A 27,206-nucleotide genomic window follows, 5' to 3' on the forward strand; every position below is an offset into this window, starting at 1 on the left:
ATGTCTATAATCCCTGCGTTCGCGTGGTCATTAGAATGCTTGATATACCACGTTAAGGTGTGATCCTACAGTGTGCTCACCAATGTAACCTTTTTTATATTATCATCCACGACGACCTGTGCTTCCCATACTACTCTTACTATGAACCAGAAGTGGTCTAGATCTTCATTCCCTACTCCTCTGAATACTGGTAGCTTGATCACACTCGCCATATTGAACTGTGGAGGTGGCGGGGGTGGAGTTGACAAAGATGGAGGTGAGGGGGGTGAAGTGGGTGGCGGTGTGGGTGGAGGTGGTAAACGCGGAATTCGCTACCTTATCAAACTGACTGCGCTTCTCGGAGAAACCTTCACGAGCTCGTCCTTGCTCTCCCATGAGGGTGAAATTAAGGGACTGTTTTCTAACTCTTCACTACTTCCACTTCTGTAGATCTTTCCGCTCCGCGTAGTCCCAAACATTAATTTATTCGCATAACCCGCTTTTCACACAATAACATCTTAATCCAAGTGTTCAAAGATTTAACATACTTACCTCACGGTCCCTTGAGAAAACATCGCTCTGCCTCACTGTAGCTGACGGTCATGTCTACCACGAACTCAGTGATAAATCCTCCTATTATTCGGTCGAGCCAGTGGTCCACAGCTTGCACTATCTTCTCTTCCAAGGCTTCTAGTCTGCGCACTAGTTCCGGAGTCCACACTATTGGTTTGTCGAGCCTACACCTTCCCTAGCTGTCTACCAATTTTGCGATCCACTCATACAACTCAGATGGAAAAGATGCAAAGAATATTTCGTGGATTTCAGTGTACAAGTAGTGATCCAACCACTGCTCCTTAGATACTTGTGGATTTCTGTTTTCCTACACCATGAACTCATGAATCTTCTTATCCAACCACTCTTCAATTTCTTTCTTTGTAGGGTTCTAGTGGCATGACATCAGACATCCTTTATGCAGATCCCAGTCCCGGCAACGGAACCATTTGTTGGCTTAGTGGGGCCTGACCTAGGTTCAGAGGTGATTTAGCCAAGCAAATCCTGGTACTACTAGCCCTTTTGGCAATAGTCTGCGGAGCACTGACTGAGGTATCACCTGAAGTAGTATGGGAGGGTGCTACAACCAGGTTTCTACACCCTTGGGATGTCTGATGGGCTTCTAGAGGTCCACGGTTTGACCTTTCTCTGCACGCACTTGCGATCCCTTCGCGACCCATGGTGCAACTTCCGCGTAGCCCTACTTGGGGCTTAATCGATTACTTAACTTGTGTGTGTGAGATTTATGGTTATTACAGCATAATCATCAATTATATCAGTGCACACGATACATAAATGAATGTAAACATAAAGAAGATAATGCACAACAATTACACAGAATTATGGTAAACTTCTCTTTATTAGCTTTATGTCCCACTTACAAACTTGACTCTACCCTGCGCACTCAGCTGCAGGGGTCCACGCACTCAACTATGAACTCTTCTAGGCCTCTGCACACTTGGCTGTAGAGCCTCTTGTTGGGTAGCGGAGGTCCCATGTAGCACTTTTTGGTTTGATAGCCTAGAAGTTAGTGTAAAAATATTGTAAACCTCCGAAATATGCGGAGCACGAAATGTAAAAAGTCGAGTCAAATGGTTGTCCGCCCAAGAAATAATATAGAATAATAGGAAGTAAGTCGGTCCACGGACCATAGGAGGGTATAAATAGAGCGCGGCTCTATGAGGGAGGCAGTTCTTTTTGGGATGATCTTGGATATGTTATGTAATGGGTTTTTGAGCAAGAATGTCTTGAAGCGTATGTAAGTCTAAGTCGAAGGTATTGGGTAGGGGAAAGAGGCTATGCAACTGTGTGCACAGAGGCCTGGAAGAGTCTACAGCTATGTGCACTAACCCCTATAGCTCAGTGCACAGGGCAGATCTGGATGTATTGGTGATAAAGTGGAAATAAAGATAAGTTGTTTCTGTAATTCTGTGTTAAATCTAAATTATTGCAGATCGGGATTTTTGTATGGTTAAAATAACTGTTTGATCTATGTGCATATGCTTATCTGAAATTACGCGGGAGCAGAGCAGTGTGAGGTTGCAGAATAGCACGCGAACCCTCTAGACCACATCTAGACATCCCAAGGGTGTAGAAACCTAGTTCCAGCACCCTCCCCCTGCTACCTCAGGTGACACCTCAGTCCGCACTCCACGGGCTATTGCCGAAAGGGCCGGTAGCTGCGGGATTTGCTTGGCTAAGTTATTCTTTTGAACTTGGGTCAGGCCCATATAAGCCAACAAATGGTTCTGTTGTTGAGACTAGGATCTGCCTAAGGGGTGTTTGATGTGGAATGCGGGGACTTTGTTTAAAAAGAATTGAAGGATCGAAGGGACCAAGAGTAGTAGTAGTTCAGAGTATAGTGGCAGAGTTGACAATGACGAGCGCGATCCAGCTAACGATATTAAAAGGAGTAGGAAGCGAAGACCTAGAAGAATTTTGGTTTGTGCTAACCTCAGTATGGAACTCACATATAATTTCACATGATAATATCAGAAAGGATACCTTATTTAGCGTGCTGCAGGACCGGGCGTTGACATGGTACATAAAGTACTCAAGCGATCACCCAACTACGGGGACAACAGAAATCCAGACCGAACTAAAGAAAGAGTTTAGCTGGCCAAAGTTAGAAACACAGTCAATCATAGGGTTCAAAGAGATCATGATGATGCCTGGTGAAACCCCGTGGGATTTGGACCAAAGACTGAAAAGTACTATTCGCGAGGCTAACATGACATTGACGGATGCACAGCACTGCACTTGGTTTATGGCATCCTTAACACCACATCTGAGGACGGCTTTATCACAACAGAAGATCTCAACCTAGGCCGAAGCATTAGAGACAACGATGAGGTTGCACGAAACTCTGTTACAAGACCCGGGGTTGGGAGTTCAGCAAATCCAAGCACAGATCCAAAATTTGTGTTTGGAAATTGTTATCACTTAAGAAATGATTTCTAAATTCGGAGCATCAGTTCCATTCCAAAGGATTGGTGTTAGCCTTGGTCTAGTCTTTCCATGGTTGCATAGTGTCTAAGATCTAGAAAAGAGTCTTGTTGGTATGGTCAAATAGGGTCAACACTTCGTTCTTGCCCATCACTGGTCCCACATCACACATTATTTCCATGTGTCAAGCTTGTGTCAAGGTTTACATTTTACATTTTTTCCTAATTCATAATTTTAGATGGTGGTTAAGTCACTTTTATGGTTTTTAGAGTCTAAGTCATAGGGTTAGAGTCTCATTTCCATCATCAATTAAAGCTCAACAACCTTGTTTTACACTTTATGGATCTCATATCATGTTTTGAAAGTCATGTGTTTAGCCATGTTGAAATTTTTTTGAAACTTGCTATGAATCCACATTTTCGTAGCGCATATAGTGTAAAAAACTATTTTTGCGCTACGAAATCGCTGAACTAGGAGTCTTCGTAGCGCGCTACGAAACCCCTGAAGCAGCCTGTTTCAGCAGAAAAACTGTTTTTACTATTCAACTTCTAGAAGGTTTCCTGAGTAGCTTCAAACTCAATTTTGAAAACTAAAAGAGGCTTTTCTTCCTAACATACTTAAATACAAAAACCTCTTTCAGTTTCTTCCAATTCGTTTTGAGGTGGGAGAAATTTATGGTTAAACTTGCGCTACGAAACTATTGTAGGTGCAGTTTTGTCTTCTGGTTTTAGCAGTATTTTTCAAGATCAGTTTTTGGTTACAGGAAAACTTATTTTGGAATTATGAGGGAGTTTTCTCTTCAAAATCTCTCCAGATACAATAACCTATCTCACTTTCTTCATAAGTGTTTTCAGTTGGGAGATATTGAGCTTTCATTGAGACCCTAATTTCAAAAAACAGATTTTTCATGTTTTACACGTGTTTTTCAAGGACAAATTCTAGACAGCTGGAGAAGTGTTTTAAAAAACCAAGAGAGGTTTTTGTTATAGACATCATGGAATACAAAAACCTCATTCAGTTTTGAAAAATGTGTCATGGATGAGGAGATAAAGGCTCTTTCCCACGTTCCAACTTTCAAGGATCCTAAACCTAAAAACAGGGAAACATGTTCCCTAATTTCTAGGGTTTGTCATCAACAATCAGGTGACAACGTGGGAGGCTTCATCAAATTCTACTTCATGAGGTTGAAGTTGTCAAAGAATGCATTTAATGTTTAGTTGAGGTGTTTTAGTCATAATAAGGAGTTACACTCCTAGTTGTATTATGTCCCTAGCACTGCTAGTTAGCTGTCAAATGCATTTAAAGGTTTGTTTTATGGTTAGAATAGGTGTCACTGATGGCAAATTCGAATTCCCCTCATGATGGAGGAAGGAATCCAAGCTTGTAATGAACTCTATATATGACAAGAGATGTAATGAACTTGAGGTTGGAAATTTTCAAAGAAACAAGCACATTGTGCTATTGTATATGATTGTATGTTTTTAGGTTAATACAAAGAGCTGCTTTCACTACTCAGGATTCAGAAAGGGTTTCAATGTTTGATTTTCCTCATGGATTCCTTCATATACTTACTTGCAGTGGTATAGACACATGTTACTTAGAATTCATTTGATGATGCTCTAACTTCCTTCATGTGTTTATAGGCTGTGTTCTCTATATTATATCTTTGTTTTGCTTTTATGTTAAAACCCTCTATGCCCTGACTTCCATGTGAAATTGATCTTGTTGTTGTACTGAAACACACTTAGAATCCATAGCCCAATGGAAGTTTATTAATTGGTATTACAACCATTTATACATTGTTGTTCGAATTTTACATAGAGTTAGCCATCTAATCTTCAAAGTAAAATCTTTAATCCAGTGAGAGAGCCCTCTTAGGTTGAAGAGGCTAAGCCTCAGCCAAAATTTGGTTTGAAAGAGTTACACAAGGTCTACTTGATCAGCAGCCTATCAGGGGCTAATTTTGTGATAACATTTTGGTGCATCTGCTGGGAGCCTGAAGTTTGTTCATTCCTGAAATTAAGAGGCTGAACTTCTGAAGGTAGCAGGAGCTCAGACATTGTTTTGACGCTGCAAACTACCTTGGCAACTACACACATCAAATAACAATTTGGAAGGTGAATCCACTGCTAGAAGATCAGTAGCTTGATGAAGTTACAAGATGAGTTCCACTGCAAGAATGAATGCCAGGTATGCTCCTATGAATCAGTCTCATATCCCTGGTTTTCCAAATCCCATGCCAAAGGTTGATTGGTTAGAGGATCTTCCAATATTCAAAGATGAAAAGAAAGACAATGCTGCTCTTCATTTGGTTAGGTTTCATATGCATGTACGCAGTCTTAAGGTTCAGTTCCCTGAAGATTGTCTCATGAGGATGTTTATGACCACTTTAGAAGGAAAAGCATGGTCTTGGTATAAAAGTTTGGAAAATGGTTCATTATATTCTCTTGCTGATTTCCATGATGTATTCTATGACATGTATAAAGAGTGTCATCCCTCCTTATTGCTGGTCAAAGATTGTTGTAAACATTCTACGAGTTTTATTCAATATTTGGAGGATTGTTATGATGATGATGAGTTTATGGATGAAGAAATTTTAGAGGCTCTTCATGACAATACATTTCAACACCAAGAAGAAAGTATAACATCCCATGAAATGCAGCATGAAAATTAGCAGGGGTTTACTTATGAAAATCATATTACATCCTCCAAGATTGATGTAGAGATGCAACAAACTTGCTAGTCTTTTGATCATAAAGAGTGTGAAAATGATTACAAACACCAAGAAGAAATGTTGGAAGAAATTTTTTATAACCCTCAGGTAGAGGAAAAGGTTTTTCATTTTTGTAATTCCTTGCAGCAACTTACATCAAAGAATGATCATAATAATGAGGAAAATTGCATTGTTTGTGGGAATCATTCAAAAAAGAAGTTAGATAGCATATCAAATAAATGTTGTGTAGCTGAGGATCGGTTGTTTGAAGATAAAGAATGTTATGAGAATCATCAAACTAACCATGTGTTTTTTGACCCTATAGCTAACTACATGGAAAAGATTTATTGTTCAGGCTTCCAGTTATATTTTCATCTTGAAGAACAGTTACACCTCATGCTGCCTTGGTTATTTTAGTATCTGGTTTATTTTTGCTTCAAGCACAGTCAAGAGATTCAAGTGTCTAATCAGATCGATGACTGGCTTCATTGGAAGTTTCATGTTCCTTGAGCTACAAGTGGAGATTCCAACTGATAGGGTAGGTAGGAATGTGCAAATAAGCTCAAGGTAGGTTGATTGAGCATCTGTTTCAGTAGGTGCAATTTGAATTATTCTTTCAAAAATCATTAAAGGCTTGAGGAGTAGATTGGGCAGAAGTTCAGAGTTTTATTCTAGAGGATGGATAGCGGCACTGGAGCTACAAGTTCTTAGTGTACCACAGGGGCACACTATCCCAAGTGGAGCCACTGTTATCACTTAAGAAATGATTTCTAAATTCAGAGCATCAGTTCCATTCCAAAGGATTGGTGTTAGCCTTGTTCTAGTCTTTCTATGGTTGCTTTAGTGTCTAAGATCTAGAAAAGAGTCTTGTTGGTATGGTCAAATAGGGTCAACACTCCGTTCTTGCCCATCACTGGTCCCACATCACACATTATTTCCATGTGTCAAGCTTGTGTCAAGGTTTACATTTTACATTTGTTCCTAAGTCATAATGTTAGATGGTGGTTAAGTCGCTTTTATGGTTTTTAGAGTCTAAGTCATAGGGTTAGAGTCTCATTTCCATCATCAAATAAAGCTCAACAACCTTGTTTTACACTTTATGGATCTCATATCATGTTTTGAAAGTCATGTGTTTAGCCATTTTGAAATTTTTTTGAAACTTGCTATGAATCCACGTTTTCGTAGCGCAGACAGTGTAAAAAACTAGTTTTGCGCTACGAAATCACTGAACTAGGAGTTTTCGTAGCGCGCTACGAAACCCCTGAAGCAGCCTGTTTCAGCAGAAAAACTGTTTTTACTAGTCAACTTCTAGAAGGTTTCCTGAGCAGCTGAAAACTCAATTTTGAAAACTGAAAGAGGCTTTTCTTCCTAACATACTGAAATACAAAAAAATCTTTTAGTTTCTTCAAATTCGTTTTGAGGTGGGAGAAATTTATGGTTAAACTTGCGCTACGAAATTGTTGTAGGTGCAGTTTTGTCTTTTGGTTTTAGCAGTCTTTTTCAAGATCAGTTTCTGGTTACAGGAAAACTTATTTTGGAATTATGAGGGAGGTTTCTCTTCAAAACTCTCCAACTACAATAACCTATCTCACTTTCTTCATAAGTGTTTTCAGTTGGGAGATACTAAGCTTTCATTGAGACCCTAATTTCAGAAAACAGATTTTTCCTATTTTACACGTGTTTTTCAAGGACAGATTCTAGACATTTAGAGAAGTGTTTTAAAAAACAAAGAGAGGTTTTTGTTCTAGACATCATGGAATACAAAAAATCATTCATTTTTGAAAAATGGGTCATGGATGAGGAGATAAAGGCTTTTTCCCACGTTCCAACTTTCAAGGATCCTAAACCTAAAAACAGGGAAACATGTTCCCTAATTTCTAGGGTTTGTCATCAGCAATCAAGTGACAACATGGGAGGCTTCATCAAATTCGACTTCATGAGGTTGCAGTTGTCAAAGAATGCATTTAATGTTTAGTTGAGGTGGTCTAGTCATAATAAGGAGTTACACTCCTAGTTGTATTAGGTCTCTAGGACTGCTAGTTAGCTGTCAAATGCATTTAAAGGTTTGTTTTATGGTTAGAATAGGTGTCACTGATGGAAAATTCGAATTCCCCCCATGATGGAGGAAGGAATCCAAGCTTGTAATGAACTCTATATATGACAAGAGATGTAATGCACTTGAGATTGGCAATTTTCAAAGAAACAAGCACATTGTGCTATTGTATATGACTGTATGTTTTCAGGTTAATACAAAGAGCTGCTTTCACTACTCAGGATTCAGAAAGGGTTTCAATGTTTTATTTTCCTCATGGATTCCTTCACATACTTACTTGCAGTGGTATAGACACATGCTACTTGTAATTCATTTGATGATGCTCTAACTTCCTTCATGTGTTTGTAGGCTGTGTTCTCTATATTATATCCTTGTTTTGCTTTTATGTTAAAACCTTCTATGCCTTGACTTCCATGTGAAATTGATCTTGTAGTTGTACTGAAACACACTTAGACTCCATAGCCCAATGGAAGTTTGTTAATTGGTATTACAACCATTTATACATTGTTGTTCGAATGTTACATAGAGTTAGCCATCTAATCTTCAAAGTAAAATCTTTAATCCAGTGAGAGAGCCCTCTCAGGTTGAGGAGGCTAAGCCTCAACCAAAAGTTGGTTTGAAAGAGTTACACAAGGTCTACCTGATCAACAGCCTATCAGGGGCTGATTTTGTGATAACATAAATGAAGAAGTTAAAAAAAGAACAGGAACCACAACCAGAAGTCCGGGAGGAAGTATGGTGTATAAAGTGCAGGAGCCAAGGGCACGATAAAGATCACTGCCTAGTCTTAGTGAATTATGTGGCAACGGGGAGACCAACACCGTTGAAACCAGAGGCACAGGCAGGGCCAAGCACAACAACTCTGTTCTGGTGTGCAATCTGTTAGGTGGGAGGAAAGCACAACATTGATAATTGTTAGGAACTGCCAAAAATCAAACCAGACACCCCAGCAGCTATTTTGGAACTTTTGCAGGTCGGTGGGCCACAAGGAAAGAGATTGTTGTAGCTACCAATTATTAATGGACCAGTCACCTGCTTATAGAATGCAGACTAAGGCGCGAGGTCAGGATCCAGCCGTGACGATCGCGCGCGGTGGGTTCCCGGGCCGTGGACAAGGACAGGGCAGAATGGGGCTAGGAAGGGGTCGCAGGTATCTAATCTGTTACAACTGCGGAGGTCCAGGAAATTATGCACGGGATTGTAACAACCCAACTAGAATTTCATGCAGTTATTGTGAGCAATTCGATCATGAGATGATAGATTTCCCTGCACTAATAGCACAAATTCGTTAAAAAAGGGCAGCACAACCAACAACGACCCAGAACGTGCAAATGATAAGGTCTGAACCCCGTGAGGAAGATTCCAAAGTAAACATTATACTGAGAAGTGACACAGACATAGGAACAGATAGAAGGAATTTAAGTAACGAAGACGCAGGGGTTGGTAAGGAGACATATCTGGAAGCTAGGGAGAGCTTCACGGAGGTCTCTAGCCCAGGTAGTAGGGATCAGCCTGAGTTGGACAGGGGTCCCTCGATGATAAATACCTTTTTAGAGACATGTATAAAATTGCTTCGCGACAAGAGGGCAGTTAAAGGCTTACAGGAATTCATAAATAGATGCGCAGGATGGAGTGAACCTCGCGTAGTTCAAAAGTTGGGAAGACATGCGTCGCGAACTGGGAGGGAAATGCAACTAATAGCGCAGATCAGCAATTATGAGATGGATCAAGTCATTCTGGATCTAGGCTTGGATGCCAACGTACTACCTAAACAGACTTGAGAGTGCATGGGTAAGCCTACACTACAATGGTCCCCTATCCAATTGTAGATGGAAAATCAGCAGAAGGTCCTGCCCATGGGAAGGCTGCAAGGAATTACCGTAGATATTGACGACGCAAGTACTCAGACAGACTTTGAAGTGATGGAAATCATGGATGAAGGTACACCTTATCCCGTGTTGTTAAGCATGGACTGGGCCACCGACATGAATGGGGTTATTAATTTAAAGAAGTGGACAATGATATTTGAAACAAAGTTGCTCCGCGTAGTCGTTCTGCCAGATCCGGCTGAAGGACCGCACTATATTGAACCCATGCACAACACAGAGAGCAACGACAAATCAGACGGTATCTACAAAATGGATACATAAAGGCAAGAATGGGTCAAGCCAACAAAGGATAGAAGAATATCATGGGCCTATGTCGAGTCCTGCATCACCGATTCAGATGAAGAAGATGAGCAGTGGCGTAACAGGTTGAACGAAGTAACCGTGCTACACTGCAATATGGTAACTAAAACTATGTAATGCGTAAGGGCACAGGATCGTGAATTACTGACATATGATGGGCTGACAATGATAGATGAATTCCTGACCCAATTTGAAATCGTGGTACTAGAGCACCAACGGTTTGATGTGTTGAGATGGGCTTTGCACACAACGCCTGCGCGATGGCGGGGCACACATGAAGGGACTTTTGAAGATTGGCGCGGCTGCAGGCGCATGATAAAGATCAAATTTGGGAAGCTGGAACTACGCATAACAGAGAAATATGATGTACGTGATGACCCATGCATCCACCTTACCAAATGGATCAAAGCCTATGGAGAGGAACCTCAACCAGAATGGGTGCACTTATTTTATCACACCTTGGACGTCATTCCTAGAAACTAGTATATTGAAGCGGAGCTCCGGCACGACACAGGCGAGTGGGATATCTTGCACGAAGGGTTTTTGTCGACATTCCTCTTTGAAGATCAATGGATGGATCCTATGGACGACGCGTTATAGCTGGTAAAGGCCACCATTTTCAAGACACCACTGGAACCAGAAGAAACTGTGTAGCCCGACTAGTCACAATAGCTGACCCAGGCTCTTGAATTCTATAATGTCCAGGTAGAAGATGATGAGGACGATCCGCGAAATGTTAGTATTATGGAATCAGAGGGGAGCCGTGAGGTGCGCGGATCCAAAATTGAAGATCCAGATATCACAGCACCGTTGAAAACAAGACAAGTCAATATCGGAACAGAAGAGGAGCCAAAGTATGCAATGCTTGGGGACTATTGGGATGACGCCACAATGGAGAAGGTCATCAAATTTCTTTGGGAATATCGAGATTTATTCCCAACAAAAATCATGGAGCTAAAAGGGATCCTAGGAGACCTGGGAATGATGAAGATAACGTTGAAGCCAGATGCGAAACTAGTTAAGCAGCGACCCTACCGATTGAATCCAAAATATAAAGAAAAGGTCCGCAAAGAACTGGACAAGATGCTAGCAGCAGGAATCATTGAACCAGTTGAGGAGTCTGACTGGGTAAGTCTGATGGTTGTGCAAGAGAAGAAACAGAATGGTGAGATTCGCATCTGTGTGGATCTTAGGAAGCTTAATGATCCCTGTGTTAATGATCCGTTTCCAACACCATTTACAGATGAGGTACTAGAAAATGTGGGGGGCCAGGAAGCCTACTCCTTCACGGATGGGTTCTCAGGATACCACTAGATTAAGATCACGCCAGAGGATAGGAGTAAAATAATGTTTGCCACCGAATGGGGTTGCTTTCAGTACACGGTGATTCCCTTTGGACTGAAGAATTTGCCGGTGATGTTTTCACAAATAGTGGTAGCGGCATTCAAGGAATTTATACACAAGTTCTTAGAAGTCTATCTTGATGATTGGACCATGTTTGGACTGGTTAAGAAACATGTAGCGAGCTTACAGTTGATGTTGGATACTTGCTGTCGACACCAGATTGTGCTAAACCTAAAGAAGTGTACTTTCCTTGTCCCATTCGGGAACCTACTGGGCCATGTGGTCTGTAAGCAAGGCCTGATGGTGGATCTGGCAAAGATCACTGTCATACTCAATCTGCAAGCGCCGTGAAGTGTAAAACAACTACTTGCTACACTGGGACACATGGACTACTATCGGAAGTTCATCAAAAGCTACGCCCAAATCACGGCTCCAATGGAACAGTTGCTGAAGAAGGATGCTACTTATTGCTGGAATGAGGAATGCAAAAAAAGTTTGGAGACGCTTAAGGAAAAGGTGGCATCTGCCCCTATATTGGTCTTTCCAAAATGGTACGTTGAATTTCATGTGCATGTCGACGCTTCATGTATTGCGTTGGGGGCGGTACTTACTCAACCAGGAGTGGAGGGAATTAATCATCCGATCGCATTCGCAAGTCATCGGTTGTCAAAAGCTGAGAAGAATTACTCCACTACTGAGCGAGAGGGATTAGCAATGGTATACACACTTCAAAAATATCGCCACTATCTGCTCGGCGGCCACTTTAAGATGTATACCGATCACTCTGCACTAAAATACCTAGTGAATAAGCCTGTGTTGGGGGGGCGCATTTGTAGGTGGTTGTTGTTATTCCAGGAATATGACTTCAAGGTCGTCATAAAGCTGAGACGTCTAAACGTAGGCCCAGATCACCTATCCTGAATTGAGATTGGCGAGGAGCCCACAAATTTAGAAGATGAACTCTTGGATGCATAGCTATATGTGGTGCGTGTCGCAGATGGCCACTTTGAGGATATAATCCATTTCTTAACTACAGGAACCATGCCATAGGGATATTCTGTTTAGCAGAAGAAGGAATTGGTGATACGCGTAGCAGACTTTACTGTGATTACAGGACACCTCTACAAAATGGGCAACGACTAAATATTATGCAGGTATATCCCGAAGTTCGAGCGAGGACAGATCCTGGCTGAAGCACATGGGGGGGTTGCTGGCGAACATTATGCAGGTCGCGCCACAGCCCAGAAGATTCTTCGTGCAGGATTATGGTGGCCCACTCTGCATCAAGATTCGAAAGCATACTACCGAGCCTGCGACGTATGTCAACGAATGGGGAAACCATCGCAGAGAGATGAAATGCCGCTCTAGCCACAGATGACGCTATAGCCATTTGAGAAGTGGGAAATCGACTTCATAGGCCCTATTGAGCTGCAAGGAAAGACAGGTGCACGCTATATCATCACCGCGACCAAATATTTGACCCAGTGGGCAGAGGCACAGCTGGTTAAGGACTGCACGGCTATGATAGCTGCGAAGTTTTTGTTTGAGAATGTACTGACAAGGTTTGGATGTCCCAAAATTCTCATGAGCGATTGGGGAACGCATTTTCTAAATGAAATGATCAGCTCACTCACTGAGGAATTACAAATCTATCACCAACAAAGTACGCCATAACATCTGCAAGCAAATGGGACTGTTGAGGCATTCAACAAAATCTTGGAGACCGTGTTGACCAAGGTCTGTAATGCACAGCGAAATGACTGGGACTTGCACATCCCTGCTATGCTATGGGCATAATGAACCACGTGCAGGAAGTTAACGGGCCAGACACCTTTTCGGTTAGTCTATGGCAAGGAGGTTGTTATGCCTATGGAATATATTGTGCCTATTCTACGGATCGTGGCAATAATAGGTATGGCAGATTGTGGGGCTTTGGAGGAATGGCTCGCGCAGCTAGAGCAGCTGGAGGAGGAACAATTTTTGGCTGGATTCCATCACCAAGTACAGAAACAGCGCGAGAAAGCGTGGCATGATAGCCATATCAAGGTGTGCACCTTCAAGGAGGATGATCTAGTATTGATATACGACAGTAAGTTTGAGAAATTCCTTGGCAAACTCTGAATGCATTGGTTGGGACCCTATGTCATCAAAGAAGTTACCATTGGGGGCACGGTTCAGCTTGCCAAACTCAATGGACACCCCTTCCTGGGACAAGTGAATGGCAGTTGCCTGAAGCTCTACATGGGTGGGCCGACCACCTTGCTAACCGACCGAGGGACAGTCTCATCGCTCCTGCTAGTTGAAAGAGGGTGTGGGACGATAAATAAGTCTGGGGAAAAGAGGTGCGATTGGCAGGATACGCGTATATTTTTCCAAACACAAAGGCTACAGTTGCGCAGCAAGGAGTGCGTTGATGGGTTGCTAAGAGAAGAGGTGACCGTTCCTGTCACTATTCATGACAAGATGTCTGCATTATGGCAAAAGGGAGTGGGCGGTGGGCAATTAAGAGAAGGAGTATGAGTCAAATATGGAACGAGCTGCCATAGATTTTACACGAGGACACCAGAACAAGCGGGAACCAGTGAATTTGAAGTTCGAATCACTTATAAATCACAGAGGAGCATCCACCAAGTGACCTACACTTTTGGAACACATATGTTGGTTATCGATATGGAACTTTTCATTATCTCTACACAAGGAGTAAGCTCGAGGGTGGTGATATGGCTGATGGAAAGGCAAGACTCGCTAAGGAACATGGTTTTGCAGCTGTGGGCGCCCCATAGAGTGCAGCATCAATAGTAGGGGATGTACCGGAAAAGGGGAGATACGAAGCAGAATTGGTCCAGATGCCGTCGCCTCGCCCGGGGGTAGGCCAATGAACTACAACAAAAAAGAGAAAGGATGGAAAGACGGAGACCACTGGTAGCAATGCAGTTAATACGTTGTCTCTGAGGTACCTTAAGGATTGGGATTTCGCGGATAGCAGCAAAGGTCTTGCAAAATTGCAACACAAGCTGCAACAGACAGTGCGAAGAGTAGATACGAAGGTCGAAAGTGGCTGTGGTGGTACAAGGAGGTCCCATATGCGGCTCCCCTACTCGAGCTAAAAGCCTATGAGGAGCTGTTCTATGTTAACCGAGCAGAGCAAAATGAGCATTATCGGTCATAATAATTGGTAGAAACAACGAAGCAGGAGCTAGACGAGGCATTGTAGGAAAAAACGAAGAAGCAGTAGGACAACAAGCATCACTTAGAGGGAGGCGAACTGCGAAGCTAAGGTAGCACGTGTCGCCGCACCGACGAGTGACTCGGGATGAGTCACGATGATTGTGTTGGGGGACAGTTGGGTAGCGCAGGTCCCGCATAACAGTTTTGGGTATGATAGCCTAGAAGTTAGGGTAAAAGTATTGTAAACCTTCGAAATATTTGGAGCACGAAATGTAAAAAGTCAAGTCAAAACCCAAGAAATAATATAGAATCCCATGAAGTAAGTCAGTCTGCGGACCATAGGAAGGTATAAATAGAGCGCAGCTCTATGAGGGAAAGGTAGTTCTTTTTGGGATGATCTTGGATATGTTATGTAATGGGTTTTTGAGAAGGAAAGTCTTGAAGCGTCTGTAAGTCTGAGTCGAAGGTATTGGGTAGGGGATAGAGGCTCTGCAGCTATGTGCGTAGAGGCCTGGAAGAGTTCGTAGCTGTGTGTGTGGACCCCTGCAACTGAGTGTATAGGGTAAATCTGGATGTATTGGTGATAAAGTGGAAATAAAGATAAGTTGCTTCTGTAATTCTGTGTTAAATCTAAATTATCGTAGATCAGGCTTTTTGTATGGTTAAAATAACTGTTTGATCTATGCACATATGCTTATGTTATGAATGTATGTGAATCTGAGTTTATTCTGAGTGCGAACTGGTTAACTCTGATAAATGTTTTCTTAAAGACCCTGCTAAGTAGATCTGATGTATAATACCCGATCAAGTAATTAATATTACGAATTAGCTTGGATTCGAATCTATGTGGAAGCAGAGCATCACGAGGCTGCAAAACTGCACGTGAACCCTCCAGACCACATCTATACATCCCAAGGGTGCGGAAACCTAGTTCCTGCACCCTCCCCTGCTACCTCAGGTAAGACCTCAGTCCACGCTCCGCGGGCTATTGTTGAAAGGGCCAGTAGCTGTAGGATTTGCTTGGCTAAGTAATTCTTCCGAACCTGGGTCAGGCCCATATAAGCCAACACCTCTTCCTACTACTACAACTCAAGACACTTAGACTTCTACTCTAAGCTCGAACCTTTCTGTCGCTATTCTTTTTCTCTTTTTTCTCCCCTTTACAACTTAGAGCCTCGCTTTTTTTATACAATCCCATGGTCTGCGGACCATGGGTAGGCCAACTTTACACTAATTTACAATACAATGCTTAGGGCAGACAACCCTATGACTCAATTGTACACTTTGTGCTCCGCGCTTGAAATTCGCAGAGTTCTACATCATCTTTGACCAAAACTTGGGCTTTGAGCCCCAAAACCTATTGTGGTGGGATTCCATGCCCAACAGCAAGATTGGTCAATACTGGAGGAAACCAATCAACTTGGGGGCACATCAAATGGACTGCAAGCCCTGGAGTTACTTCTCCACAGTTTCTAGGGTGAATGGCTCTGGCTACCCCCCAGGCTCTATGCAAATTTTGGACTAAAGCCAATGTTGTTAGCTATATTTGCACAAATTTTGAGACCATCCCCAGTAATGGACTACTCTGCGCAATTTTCAAAGGGAAGGTTGCCTACTTTCTTTGTGAATTTTTGGAGAGAAGCAGGCTACCTTGATGTTGTGCACAATTCTGGAGAGCAAGGATAGTTTCCCTCTAGTTCTGCGCAATTATTCAAGTGAGCACAACAGCTAGATAATGGCCAAGTCACGGGATGTTAGATTGTGGGTGGAAGGAAAACAGGTTAGCGAAAACAAGATGATAAGCCACAAAAACTGAACTAAAGCATAAGTACCTGTCAGTGCAAGACATGTTGCTAAGGATGCTTGGTAGGGAGGCTCCAAAACGAATCTAAGGAAAAATTTTGGAGGATGGTTGTAGATGCTACAACATTGGCGACACACTGGTAGAACTCCATCTCTCTGAATGGAGCTTGTTTCATGAAAAGGAAGTGTAAATCCTTCGGAAGTAGTGTTCGATTCTCTAATCATCGTGGTTTCCACACTAGCTTGACTAAAAGATGTAGCACCTTCCATGCTCTTGATTGGTCAGCAGACATTCTAAGCCAAGTAAACTTATTTGTTTCGATTGGGTATGAGGGGTATATTGGCGCACAAGTAATATGATTGTCAGAGTTTAAGTTTCATCTCTAGTGTTCTTCCGATGCCAGTAGGCCTAGACAGTACCTCGACAGAGTCACGTAGGAACACAAGCATCGCTCCACTGCCAGCGATCCTAGTCAGTAACCTGGCAGAGTTACTTGCATGACCTCTCTACACAAGAAGCCTTTCTCTTCTTTCTCCTTATTCATTTTTTTTTAAATTTTCACATTTTCTTTTTTTTCATTTTTCATTTTGTCCAGAACTGTGCATAGGCACTTATTTATTTCAGAGGCGGAAGAGGGATCCCGATTTATTAAGAGCACAAGAGGTTGTTCCTTCAGAGAAGTATGTTATGTATACCTTTGACATACTTGTTAAGGTTTTCCCCCTCACCTTACTCTACTTGACTGAGCTGACAGGTGTTAACCTAAAAACAACCGACTAGAGTAGGTGGTATTAGGTAGAGTGCAAGTGTTGTGTTTTCACCAAGATTCACTTCGAACATAATGTATTTTCCATTGGTGTGTCATTGACTAAAGACAACAAGTTCTGCATAAAGAGAGAAGACAATAGATAACCAAGTGTTGGTAGTTGTACAAGTCCTCTTGTACTTTACCTTGCTTTTATTAAGAGTCGAACACGGTTTCATGCAAAACTAAACTATAGACGTAAATAAACAAACAAAACAACAAAGAAAAGAGTAGAAGCAAATGCGAAAGAAAAGAAAGTAATAAAATCATGTAAGCAAACAAACAAACAAACAAAGCAAATAAAGCAAACATGCATGCAAGAAAGCAAGACATAAAGCAAACACTACTCCTAATCTTAAGCTAACGGTGCATGGGCGTGATCACGTAAAGTGATACTTCTAATGTAGCCACCGGTGCATTGGTTGACCCATGTTGGTGAAGGCATGGTTCACGAAAAGCATAGTTAAGCGAACCAACAAACATGAAATATATAACAATGAAGACAAACACAATCTAAGTTTAAATGCATCCACATAAAATAAAAGAGTAAAATCACACGACAAGAACTTTGTGGACTTACCATGGTGTTGTGATATGCTACATGCATATGATAAGCATATGCACTCTCTTGACTGTGACAGGCAAGCAAACATGAGAAAAATAGACAACTTACGTCTTGCAAGTGTGCTTTTTGTGTATGATTCCTCCAATGCATGAGCGATGGGATGATGTGGTTCAAGTGGAGGAAGAAGAATCTATGTTTTTTATTGATCTTAAATGCAATGTATAGATGAGTGATGAGGAGCCTTGGGTAATTCAACAATTTCCTAATCGGAAGTGGAACCAACCTCAGGACAGTGAGGGCTTGACATAACCATCATCTCAAGTTGAAGTGCCTAGACAACCTGCATGGTTTCGACTTCATCGACATATAGATCATCATAAATAGGTGGCTTTGAAATATGAACAATGATTGAATCAACATCGTGATCGAATACAAGAGTAAATAGATCATGATAGTTGCGATTAAAAAAATCAATGAGTTCATCGACATCTTCATGATCTGATGAATCAAACAGAGGAGTAGATGAAAAGCAAGAATGTTAAACCTCTGCATTTCCGGAAAAAGTATATGAAAAATCAAGTGGATTTCCAGTGAATAATTTGTCCTCTCAGTTGTCAAATGATGAACTAACATCGGGTTTGTTCTGCGAATGATCGAAAGTAGATGAATCCATGGATGAATTTACACAAGGAAAATTAGAGATAGAAAAATCACCAAAGATGTTAGGGAGAAGTGGAGGAGGTGCAGAAAGAAGGAGGTCATCCTTCACCGCGGGTTGATGCTCAGATCCCCAGTCATACTCATCGTAAATGATAGCGTAGGTTGGTTGCAACATCAACTCCGTCAATGGCTTGATCCTCATTCACAACAGGTGTAGAGTTTGGAATGGAAGAACACAAGACAGTGCAATCTGAAGGATCAACATAACGTGGAGATGGAGGTTGAGGTAACAAATGCATATGAAAACCCATGGGCTTCCCAACCAAATCTGTGCAGAAATTAAGAGTAGTGACGGTGGAAGCATGTACCAGTTGAATAATTGTGTGTGCACGCTCTCCCACATCACTTTGCAAGGTTGGAGTTGTTTGATGAGGGGAAGGTGGACAATCACTTGTGACAACAACTATGTCTGCTTGAGATTGCACAACTCCATCACCGAATTATGCTGAGCAGGGTTTGAATTTTTTCTTTACTTTGGGACAGATTGATTTGTGACAACAATGTAGAATTTTGTAGAATTTTTCTACAAATCAGATAGCTTTGACACCATGTATAATTTTGTAGAATTTTTCTACAAATCAACTAGCTCTGATACCATGTAGAACTTTTTCTACAAATCAGCTAGCTCCGATACCATGTAGAAATTTCCCACCTTTAGATCACCTGGTAATGCAATGTACTAAAGCAAAACACTTAATCTACTTCTACAAACAATTTAGCAGAAGCTTAATCAACCATGAGCAACATCAATAAGAACACATATAACTGATATGGAGAAATCAAACACACATAACACAAGACATATCCAGGGGAAAGCACCAGCATAAAACCCCAACCATGTATTATCAATCAAGTGGAAATCCTCTTCACAATACAAAAAGAATAAGCTATCAAGCTATCCTGCTCTCTCTGTACTCTGATGATCTTCAATCAGAATATGAAAATCATGGACTACGTAGGCCTCAATATATAGGCCACAAGTCCTCCAATCTCCTATAATAGATCCTTCTCCATGCAAGGAATACTTACTAGAAATATCCAAGCATCTGATAGTACACTATCCCACATCTGATCTCAACTGGGTCTCTGACAGAACTGACATGCAACAGTTATCCATGAGTGAATTCTCAGTTATCTAAAATAATAGTTATCAAATGCATGCAAGCATTAACAAAATATATTTTATTATTTTAACAACTTGTTAAAATAATCTAACTGGACTTGACTAGTTAGAACTAAGTCAACTGATTCTCTCATTATAGAACTCATACTTATTCCCTCAATTAGTGGAGGAAATTAAGGATAAATTCCTCAATCAGTGGGACAACTCATGTGCATGCTCACAAAGACTTCAAATTCGAATTTCCTTAACTAAGTAACTCAACTGAATTAATTAATTAATATTTCCAACTACTATTAAGACCAAAATTAATTCTACTTCCTATAGATAGACTAGGGATTGCTATAAATAGGAAGGGACCCAGAAATGTTATTTTTAGAACTTTCTATTTTTAGCAGTTACACCTCTCACCCAATGTGGCCAAAATGTTCATTGGCCAAACTACTATTTTTAGACATGCTACTTTTAGCATGTCTATTTTTAGCACATTCTAAATTTAGCATTTCTTGTTGCACATTTTTCAACACTCCCTCTCAACAAGAAAAGCTTTCTCTCGAACCCGATCCTGTAACTCTGGAATGTTCTGCATGCAACACATCTACTTGATCCACTTGCTCCAACAACACTTGGAACAAAAACACTCCCAACTGACCACTCTGTTGGGCTAGGAACATACTTTGATGTTGAAGCTCTACCTGCTGTTGACAAGTGCTCCCTCTCTGACATCTGCGCTACTGCAACATCTCCATGCATCTTATACCATTTCACACCTCTCTGTGCCACCTAGCACTGTGAAAAACACTTGTGCTTCTCGCATTATTGCAACCTGCTAGCCATGCGCTATCCTGGGATTCCCTGCACTGTCGCTCTCTCTGCCGCTCCATCGGCATCTATCTCTACCCAATCAGTCAGTTCCTGCTACTCCACATCAGGGCTCCTGTAGCAAGGTCTCATCCAAGAGGTTGGGTACCTCAAGGATCTTGCCCCTCCTCCTTGGGACGATCACTCTATATCGCCCCACCTCCTACTTGGAGGTATGGCTGCATGTGATCCCTCTGCCCATCTGGCTCGAAATTTCCCCCTATTGGAGGTCTTTGCATGAGTAGATGTCTCTACTCAATTTCCACTCAGCTTCCCCTGTTGTGGCTGCTCCACAACCTCCTAAAGCTATTGCACCAATCATGGCTCCTCCACAATTGTTTGAGACTTCTTCTGGCTCTGAATGTTGAGAGGTAATATACCCTCCCTCTCAACCACCAAGTCTCTAACCTTTTCCTTACTTCTCAAGGCTTTGCATGCATCTTTTACCTCAAGTGCATACAGGTTCTTGGCTAGCACACCAATGTATTTCCACTTTCCCGTCGTCACGAAATTTTCTAGAAAATGAGCTTATTTTAAATCAGTGATATCTCCCTCATCCAAACTCCGATTCAGCCGATTTTTTTTTTGATTTTCGGTATTTTTCCGCAAGGAATAAAAATATGCTATTTATTTTTGAAAATTTTGTACGAAAATTTTCATATCTGCTCTGCAAACTCTCAGCCCAAAACTCAAAACTTTGAAATCTCCTCTCAATATACTGTTCTTGCTTGATCACCTGTGCTCCAATACCATGTAGAATTTTTCTACAAATCAGATAGCTCTGACACCATGTAGAATTTTGTAGAATTTTTCTACAAATCAGATAGCTCTAACACCATGTAGAATTTTGTATAATTTTTCTACAAATCAACTAGCTCTGATACCATGTAGAACTTTTTCTACAAATCAGCTAGCTCCGATACCATGTAGAAATTTCCCACCTGTAGATCACCTGGTAATGCAATGTACTAAAACAAAACACTTAATCTACTTCTACAAACAATTTAGCAGAAGCTTAATCAACCATGAGCAACATCAATAAGAACACATATAACTAATATGGAGAAATCAAACACACATAACACAAGATATATCCAGGGGAAAGCACCAGCATAAAACCCCAACCATGTATTATCAATCAAGTGGAAATCCTCTTCATAATACAAAAAGAATCAGCTCTCAAGCTATCCTGCTCTCTCTGTACTCTGATGATCTTCAATCAGAAGATGAAAATCATGGACTACCTAGGCCTCAATATATAGGCCACAAGTCCTCCAATCTCCTATAATAGATCCTTCTCCATGCAAGGAATACTTACTAGAAATATCCAAGCATCTGATAGTACACTATCCCACATCTGATCTCAACTGGGTCTCTGACAGAACTGACATGCAACAGTTATCCATGAGTGAATTCTCAGTTATCTAAAATAATAGTTGTCACATGCATGCAAGCATTAACAAACTATATTTTATTATTTTAACAACTTGTTAAAATAATCTAACTGGACTTGACTAGTTAGAACTAAGTCAATTGATTCTCTCATTATAGAACTCATACTTATTCCCTCAATCAGTGGAGGAAATTAAGGATAAATTCCTCAATCAGTGGGACAACTCATGTGCATGCTCACAAAGACTTCAAATTCAAATTTCCTTAACTAATTAACTCAACTGAATTAATTAATTAATATTTCCAACTGCTGTTAAGACCAAAATTAATTCTACTTCCTATAGATAGACTAGGGACTACTCTAAATAGGAAGGGACCCAGAAATGTTATTTTTAGAACTTTCTATTTTTAGCAGTGACACCTCTCACCCAATGTGGCCAAAATGCTCATTGGCCAAACTGCTATTTTTAGACATGCTATTTTTAGCAGGTCTATTTTTAGCACATTCTAAATTTAGCATTTCTTGTTGCACATTTTTCAACAAACAATATTCAAATCTGTCCATAAGATATTGGAACTTCATTTGACTTTTTGGAGCTTCAAACATGAGTGGATAGAAGTGCTTCCAAAAATACATAGGAAATTCATGCGGGCCTTCCATTTTTTTAACATTTTTTGGTTAAGAGCTTTAGGATCAAAATGATGGAAAAAAAATTTAATTGGATCACTGAACTATTTAAATTAGTGCACGCAATTAGGAGGCAGGATGTGGCACCATCCTTATGGGGGTTCATGGAATGTGTATGCAAGCAACATGTTGACCTCTACGTCATCAAAATATTCCTCATTCCCTAAGAATGCAAGGAATTCATGTGAGTGCTCAGGCCAGGCCACTTCGCCTTCACCATCATACGTGAGTTCCGACAAGTGATCTAAAAGCTCCTTCGTGAGTTCGAAGGAATGTGCATTGGACAAACATTGCGGAGGTTTCACTACAACAATATCCATGATAGATGTGTGAAGATTCAAAATAGGATATGAGGACTCAACTTGTCATTTGGACCCCTTCTAGTGCCAAAAATGTTAACGGTTCTAGACCTGCCAACATGTCAGGGGATCTCCCTAGTAAGAAGTCCCAACTAGACCTCAGGCCATTTGGAGTAGGAGTCCCAGCAATGGGTAGTACGGTATCACCTTGACTGCAGTTGTGCACAGAGGTAAGTAAGTTGTCCTTGTTGGAAGCAAGGGTGTGACCTTACAACAAGTCAAGGAAGGTGCATGAAAGGCTCTAACACACAGAAGGGGGGAAGAGTGCACCCCTTAGAAGCCTGTGATAGCACGCAGCTTGAAAGGGAACACACGAGTAGAAAGACATCATGAGATGGAAAGCAGGATAGCCGATGATCCAAAGTGATGGATTATACCAACAACATGCTTCGATAAGATTCATACAAACACATATGGAATAGTCCATACATACATGCGTAAATTACAACTACATACATCATTAGAGTAACCAGGATAGCCGAACTACAATAACAATATATGCATGAAATGTGTTGGTTCTGTTATATTAAAAGAGTGAAAGATCCAATCATACATACAACCATGACTTCAACTAGCCTTGATAGTGGAACATTACAGTCACTTCTACCTGCTCCTCCAAAGAGATGTATTAGCTCTGCACTGTGAAGAAGCCAAGTCTTGTTATAATACACTCCAAGATTTCTCTAAGTTATACCTATATGAAGCTTGGCTCCCAAAAGACCTTACAATGAGTTATGAGGTTCTATAAATAGAAAAGGGTGGGGTGACCCTTGACATTCCCCTTTGTCACTCTTCACCTACCCTCATGAATCTTCAACTTACACATGATTGTTACATGCTACTATTGACACTTGGTCTTTCACTTTTATAATATGTTTACAATACAATATGCACATGTCCCCATATGAGAAAAAAATGGGCTTGAGTAATCCATGCAAGACATCACTAAGACTCAGACAACTGTGGGAAGACTAACTCTTCGACATCCTCTTGATGATCGACGGTGGCGAATTGATGCCAAGATTGGTAGTCTATTATGGTGTCTGCGTGCTTTGTGGTGACATCCTTCTGATAGTGAACTCTTACCTTTGTTGCATCCGAGTACACTAATTTGGCACCTCTGTCCAACTCATCAGATAGCATGTGCATCATGGTCTTGAGTGCGGCTAGACCAACAACATACTGGTGCACAGTGTCTGCGTTCATCTGCAAGTCTTCCCTGGTGGCTATGTGCATCAACTGATCGAAGTACATGTCCAACTCCAGTCAAACTTGGTATTTTTCTTCGCTTGGGTGAGTGTGCCAATGGATGGGATCGCATGCGTGCGCATAATTACATCCATGATCTTGAACACTCATGCATGTGAAGCCTGTAAGCTACTGATGAGCAGCGGAATTTCCTCATAGTTCCGAATGTGTACCTTCAACTCCACTGCCTTTGCCTTCATCATCTTTGGAAAGTGAAATGGGGCTCCCTTGTACCTCATTGTCCATATTTGAATGTGATTGATAACAGTGTGTATGTCTAACAAGATGCGTTCTCTCCTAGCATAGCACTGTTGCCAATCGTTAAGATGGAAAACTGACTTATGCATGGTGACGAACCTGAAGTATAACGTCCACATGACTGTTTCGAGAGACGATACTTCATCTAGTATTGCTCTCCTCAACTCTGCTTTGGTGGATGTTGTAACTTGCTCTTCTCCCTGCTTGTTTGCTTGTAACTCCTTATCCATGCACTCATTCTCAACTATCAAGAATCTAACACTCAAGCTGGTGGCTTCAGCATATGCCTTGGTAACATCGACCAATGTAATGTCAGTCATATGGATTGAAACTTCTGGTGCCGAAAATGAACCTCTTGATTTCCTCCGTCTTAGCCTCAACATGCCTGAGATTCTAGATCTCATACAACCTGATTCACAAAGAGCCAGCCAAGGTGCCTTCTTCTTCTTATGCAGTCTCGATGACAACCATGTCGAGATATCATATGAAAATTCTTACATGACCAACCTATCCATGGAAAACTTTGGCAAAACATGTAGAGCCTTCTCCGCATTGTACATCCAGATGAAGGCGCCAAGGGGTGAGGCATACCAATCTACTATGTCAATCAATGCCTCTGTCATTGCCTACGACATGCAAGGCAGATCCTGCTCAAATATCATCATGTATACCGTGGTGACGAAGTGGTCTGATAGTTGTATGATAACTCCATGGAAGCTGCATTCAGAGAACAACCTGCAATAGGTGTGCATAGAGGTTTCTAAAGGTTTCCATGCCCAACCCAAGCCTAGGAACTGCTGACGGATACAGATTGCATCAAGTATGTATGCAGACATGAAAATATTTGCTTGCTGACCCTTGGGTGGATGTTGAGATTTTGTTACTTGTTCTTTCAACCAGAGAGCCAACATGTCGGACCAGTTGAAAGGTCCTCCTTCATTTTCCAACTGATCCAACACAATCACCCAACTTTGTAGGAAGGTCTCTCTACTCTCCTAGTTGTATAAGTGGCATACAAAGATGACCAGGAGCTGATAAGCCTTTTGTAGTATCCTTTTCTTGTAAACCTGGTTAGGTGTTGTCCAGAACTTAGATGGTTCTTTCACCGAGCTCTTCAAGATGTCTCTTGAGTTCTCACTATTGCTGGGTCTAGTGAAGGGTGCATCCATTGTGATCACCGACTTCCGCAAGTGATATATCCCCTAAAAGTCCTTTTTCTCGAAGGTAGCATGTTTTGTTCCATTGAGATTGCTCAATATAATTGTCTTTGGATAAGTATGCAAGACAATCCAGTGGATCATGTCCACGCATGGAAACGCGGGATACCTACATGCAATCAGATACTAGCCAAACTTGTGTATGTTGACATAGACTCTACAGTCCTCTAGATCCTCCTCAAATGTGCCTAAAAAGATGTCATTGATATCCTGCCATTTCATCTTGATTTCCTTGTCTATGAACAACTTAGTGTCTTCCTAGATGGACAAGCTCATAGACACTTGCTCGACTGCATCTCCAGTTGCACTCTCAATTGTGTCCTTTGACCCTGCTCTCTTGGAAGCCATTGTACCTGTACTTTTGAGAGACAAACGAACACCTATGACACCTGAAGACAGAGAAACACTCATGGAAAGAAATCTTTCAGTTGAAAAACGAAAGAAACTTGAGGACTGACATGCAACACACCTAGGTGATTGATTGGAAGATTTGCGTAATTTTCACCGGGAGGCTGAGACTGACTACCAGAATTGCGCAGAACAAAGTCCAGACTATCAGTGGGGGTAATGACTGCTAAAGCTGCGTAGAGCATAGTCCAACTTGGGGGCCAACGAGGCATTGCCTCTCAGAATTGCGCAGAGAAAGCTTGGGAGGTCAGTGTTAGGAAAGATCTGTCCAATTCCTGGGAGAAAGGAAAGGCCTTCCATCCCATAAATGTGTAGTGCAAGCCGGGAAAGGTAAGGTCTAGGCCAAGGCGGCCCAGACCCATTGATGGGCGACTGAAAATTGTAAGGCTAAATGCATGTGCAAAGCTGAGTGGAGACAAGAGTGAATGAACATGCATGCAATTAGTGAGTTCAGGATTCATTAAATAGGAAAAAAAGTAAGTGTGTGAAGCGAGTCGCCACAATGGCAACCGTTGGTGTAGAAATAGTGTCATGCATGTGACAACAATGAGATGCAATGAAAGACTTGAAACAATGCTTCTACAAGCTAACATGTATTAAAACGACAACAAGCATTCAAGAAAACTAGGCAAACAACACTCACACAAAACGAAATACAAAAAGCGACCGAAAAGTAACAAAAGACATGAAAAGCGGACTTACTTGGAAAAAGCTGAGGTGAGTGTGCCGAATGCTCCTAGATGCGATGGGGAATTCCAGAGCTCCAATATTGAAGTGAAGAATTAGCTCTAAAGCGTTGAATAAATAGTTTTGACAAGATCGAGGTTTATGACGTGCATGCCACAAATCTAGGAAAAAGTGACACTTGGTGGGGGGTTTTTAAAATGACTTTTGCATGTAACCCCTAGCTACTAAAAATGGATTCCTAAAATCTATGGATGCTTTTTTATTTTTTCTTTTTCAGGGAAAAACAACCCATGCATGCAAAGCAAGATTGGTCATTCCTAGAGGGAACCAGTCAACTTGGGAGCACATGCAATGGACTGCAAGCCCTAAAGTGACTTTTTCATAGTTTCTGGGCTGAGTGGTTGTGGCTGCCCCCTAGGATCTATGAAATTTCTGGACTGAAGCCAAGGTTTTCAGCCAAATTTGTACAAATTTTGAGAGCAAGCCCAGTTATGGGCTGCTCGACGCAATTTTTAGAGGGAAGGTTGTCTGCTTGCTCTGCGCATTTCTGGAGAGCAACAAGATGCCTTGATGCTCTGTGCAATTCTAAAGAGCAAGGTTGGTTTCCTTCCAATTCTGTGAAATTCTTCAA

This window comes from Pinus tabuliformis, chromosome 4_1 (assembly GCF_031772625.1).
Source record: "Pinus tabuliformis cultivar Carrire ecotype Pingquan chromosome 4_1, CPIR1, whole genome shotgun sequence".
In the NCBI taxonomy this organism is placed as follows: Eukaryota; Viridiplantae; Streptophyta; class Pinopsida; order Pinales; family Pinaceae; genus Pinus; species Pinus tabuliformis.